Here is a 5,432-nt window from a genome sequence, read left to right on the forward strand (position 1 = left end):
TTAAGAGGAGGACAAGAGCGTGGACTTTTTGACGAAGGAGGATCATGTTTCTTGCATATTTGGGGAGTTCATCACGTTTTGAGGCGAGTTTCATCTCCTCCAAACCCATCCCCATTTTTATTTGATTTTAATTGGTTTTATCGGAATTTTCTAAAACCTATTTTCTTCGAGTAAAAATCATATCTTTGATCTGTATGATATAAAAGATCTGATCTTTTTTGCTTTAAACAGTTATAGAACATATTCTTTGTTTTGGATTTAAGTTTTAAAGTTAATCTAATGCGAGATTTGTTAAAGATAATTGTTTTCATGATGATTTACACGTATGACTATGTTAGGGTTAGCAAATTTCATCAAATATTTAAATCTATGTTTTCTTGTAGAAGTATAAACCCTAATCATGTTAAATCAAGTTATATGTATGAGTTTTTGAAGAGTTTTGATTTTTAGATGAATTTTAGACTGAAAATAACTTTTTACAGGATATGAGTTTTTGGTTCTGGTCGGTCGACCGGTGTTGATAATCGGTTGATCGATTGAAGCTAATTGGTCGACTGACATAGAGAATCAGTTGACCGACGGAGGTTCTTGTGTGTGAGCACATTTGTGCCTATTATCAGTCAACCGAAGAGTTATTGTCGGTTGACTGACTAGAGTATATTGTGTATGTTGAATTGCCACGTGAGTTGATCATGAACACGAAGTTCGGGTCTGCACATTAAGACACGTGCTTGGCCACTGGAGTACATGTATTGGGTTACGTTCGCATGAGCTGTTGAGGTGCGTAATATATATATTGTTTTAGTCATGATAGAGAATGACACATTTTGCATTTTATGATTATTCCAGATGCTTGAGTGGGTTAGTTGGTATATCATAATGAAACCATGATAGACTACAATCAGGATGGTTCGTTGGTATACTACAATGAGACCGCGATAGACTACACTCCGTTGTGCATCATTGTTTCCAGAATAGGGTGATATGCCTATTTCCCCAGAGCGATTGAGTAAGGTAGGTGATGCCATAGGATATTGTGAGCGTCTTACTCAGCATCATTGTTTCTAATAGAGGATTACGTAGATTGCATTCGTGCTCTCACACTAGTTACCCGATAGTAGGGTATAAGACTGAGGTATCATATACAATACATTCTATGTGAGTTTTCCTTGACCTGGACATTTCACTTGTGACTGCGCCACCTACCCGATGGTAGTGTGAGTATTTTGACATGACGTGTATTAGTTGAGGTTTGGAGTTTTATTTCTTATATTTATTATTTTATTTATAGGATTTGGAGTTGGTATTTAGCGGTTCACAATTTGAGATATGAGGTATATACATGAGGGTTTCGTTGTTTGGATTATTTCGCTATACGTACCCATTCTCATGTTGTGAATTTCTAAATATCAATTTCCACTTAGTTCAGGATAGATGATTTTATATCTATATGTACTAACCCATATTTTTATATACTCCTAACCCCTTCTCCTGGGGGCGATGGAGATGATCTCGTTAGCGCTTTGACGCTCGTTGTTCCCCTCTTTTTAGGCAGTGAGCTAGGCGTCCAGAGAGTCGCAGGTTGATGGAGATGCAGATTAGCTCACCGTCATATTTTATTAGTAGTATATCAGTGCTCCACATTAGATATTGTTCATTTTTAGACATTTAGAGTTGTATTTTATTTTGTAAAGGCTGAGTGGCTTAGTACTATTTCATTCAACTCTATGTGTTGAGATATTTCACATATATTTTAGTTTATCAGTTGTATTCTCTTTCATTTAGTTAGAACATGATTATGATTATTTGGATCTCTCATTTCCTTTATCATGTTCATTGCATTATTATCTTATTCTATCTGCTCTGTACCTACACTTCTTGTATTTGATTCTACTAGAGAGATATTACTATGATGGTGAAATATGTTGTTGCACAGTATGGGTGCATGGCATGTTTGACATTCTTGGATTCACATTGGACTGTAGCATTGTGTGAAACCAGGGACGTCACATCCATAATGGTCCTGTTGTACCTCTCTGTAACTCTATTATGATGCGGTGTGTTGGGCTCTGTCCTCTGATGCTAAATACCATACTTGAAGCAATAATCTCTGAACTCAATGGAAGTATACTCTCCCCCATTATCGGTGTGCAAACACTTCAACTTCTTTTCTATCTGCCTCTCCACCATGGCATGAAATAGCTGGAAGACTAAAAAAACCTGATACTTTGTCCTCAACAAGAAAACTCACATCTTCCGTGATGCATCATCAATAAATGTGACAAAATACTTACTGCCACCTAAGGACTCCACCTAGATAGGACCACAAACATCATAATAAATCAAATCCAAGATATTATCTTTTCTTTTAGAAAGTTTACTAAAAGAAACTCTATGTTATTTGTCAAACAAAGAATAATTACAAGGGGTGAGTGACGAACCTTTGGTAAAGGGAATGAGAGACTTCTTTGCCAATATCTGCAACCCCTTCTCGCTCATGTGCCCGAGCCTCCTATGCCACAAACTGATAGTGTCACCGTCTTGAGCCACGCTCAAATAATCATATGAAACATTCACTTGAGTCTTGTATAAATTGGAGCATACTCTTCCTCTAGTCACCACAAGAGAGCCTTTGGTGATTTTACATTTTTCTCCACCAAATTAAATTTCATATCTCATTTAGTCCAAACTAAGACCCAAAATCACGTAAATTAAGAACATGTCGCACATTCTCCAAGACCAATGTATATCACCAAGTCCCACAATCTTTGAATAGCTAGTATTACTCATCTTCACATTGCCAAAATCACCAGTTTTATAAGATATGAAAAGGTCCCGATTGGAGGTAGCATGACATGTAGCTCTTGTATCCACTATCCACTCGGAATTCTGACTTGTAACATGCATACAGTCTTCTTTCCGAAGATGAGAATAACATTGGTCTTAGACAAAGTAGCTATAGTATCACCATCTACTTTCTTCTTCTCATCTTTCTTTTCATCTTTATTCCCAACTTGCTCTTTCTTCCATGCCCAACAATTCTTCTTGATATGACCTAACTTCCCACAATGAAAGCAACCTCTCCTTTTAGACTTCGACCTCTAGACCCTGTACTTGCTCCTTCCCCTGTTCTCTGTGACAAGTTCCTGTGAGTTATCTGTGCTGGTAGACTTCCTCCGAGTTTCCTCATTGTATAAACTACTAGTAACCATACTCATTGATAATACACCATCTGGAGTTGTGTTGCTGACCATCATAACCAATGTCTCCCAACTGTTTGGCAAAGAGCCCAATAGCAATAAAGCATGTAACTCATCATCGATACTCATCTTTATAGTAGCTAACTGATTAATCAAGCTCTTAAACTCATTCAAGTGCTCTACTATGTTGCTTCCTTCTTTGAATTTTAAGTTTGCCAACCACCTCATAATAAATGCCTTCTTTCCCGCGGTCTTTTGGTCGTAGAGATCCTCAAGCTTTTTTCAAAGAGACTTAGTATTACTCTCATCCGATACACGATGAAACACACTAACGTCGATCCACATCTGAATATAACCGACCACCTTCCTATGTTGTTTCTCTCCTTCTTTATCAGTCATCTTTTTTGGCTTAGATTCATGTCCCTAAATAGGGTCATGTAACTCTTTACGATACATAATATCTTTCATCTTTGACTTCCATACTTGCTAATTGGGACCATCTAATTTCATCATTGTGCCAAAACTCTTCATCTTTTCCATCCTAAAGTACGCCTCGAACCAGGACTCTGATACCACTTGTTAGGGATTTTATGAAGATTAATCTATGGAATTAAATAGTAAACAAATAGCTGCACCAATGAAGATACCACCCGTAAGCAAACACCAAGATTTAACGTGGTTCGGCAAATCATACCTACGTCCATGGGACAATCCAGAGAGAAATATTCCACTATCAATCGAGAGTACAATCCCTCAAAGTTACACCTGAACATGATAATCAAATCACAAAGAGAAAAATACAACGTTACCTCTAGGGTACCAAAATCCTAAAAACCGTCTCACCACAAATCACCAACTCCTACGGAGAAATTAATACTGTACCCTCGATGGCGTCGTCGTTCTGAAGACAACAATTTTTGAATCACTGCAATAGGCCCCCCGAGCTATCCGAAATCTCAACTTTTCTCTCTTCCCCCTTAAAATATGCTACAATAACTCTTGGGTTACTGTTCATACAAAAAGCAAAAAAATTATCTCGGGATTATTCTCTTGGCGTGTCCAACTCCTTTTATAAAGGAATTTAATCCCTAGGTCCTGCTTTCTTATTTAAATTAGGAATAGGTCCCTCAAATCCTTTTCTTAGTAGGATATAACAAATTTGACCTAGTTCTTGTGGGCCTCAAATAGGCTGGACCCACAGACATCGATCTAATATATTATATAATTATAATTATATTATATATATACTATATGAGTTAATGTATCCTTCGTCAAGGAGGTTGATTCTCTGGCTCTTAAATCCACATGAGTGACCGAATTATGGATGATCCGCCCGTGAACTTGATCTACTATTTCTAAAACCCCAACACACTCACATTATTAGGGTGATCCATCGTCGTTTGACCCAATCCATCGAGCATGTTGAATAATTCTATTCATCCAAACAGTTTAATAATACGGTGGAGAAGGGTCAAAAGCACGGATTTTCACCCCAAACTTGTGTGTTGGTTTAGAATATTTAGATCAAGACTTCAACCGAGCGATCAATCCATAAATGTTCGTCAATCATGTTATTTAGAGGCGTGCATAGAGGAAATCCCGCTCCTATACAATAGCGAATCCCATTAATCTCTCTCTCTTCTCTACTTCTCTCTCTCTCTCATAAATTATATATAATTATATATATAAGTATAATATAATATTATATATATATATATATTATAATATATAATTATTATATATTAATATATATTAATATATATATATGGTGATATTTCTAATTGACTCTTAGATAATCATCTAAGGACGCGACCTAAAATCACATGATTGTGCTACATTGTGGATGATCCGCTCAGTTAAACTTGATCTACGTATTTTAAAACACCAACACACCAAGTTTAGGGTGAACCCATCATCGTTTGACCCTTCATCCACTCGTATCAATTTTAATGGTTTCGAATGAATAGAACTTTTCACATGGTTCGACTGAGGGTCAAACGACGATGTGTTCATCCCAGACTTGGTGTATTGGGGTTTTAGAATATGTAGATCAAATTCAACGGAGCGGATCATCCATAATGTAGCTCAATCATGTGAATTTAGGCCGCGTCCCTTAGATGATTATCTAAGGTGTCACCTTAGGAACACTTTTCTCTCTCTCTCTCTCTCTCTATATATATATATATATATATATATATATATATGTGTGTGTGTGTGTGTGTGTGTGTGTGT

Source organism: Asparagus officinalis, chromosome 4 (genome assembly GCF_001876935.1).
Source record: "Asparagus officinalis chromosome 4, Aspof.V1, whole genome shotgun sequence".
NCBI lineage: Eukaryota > Viridiplantae > Streptophyta > Magnoliopsida > Asparagales > Asparagaceae > Asparagus > Asparagus officinalis.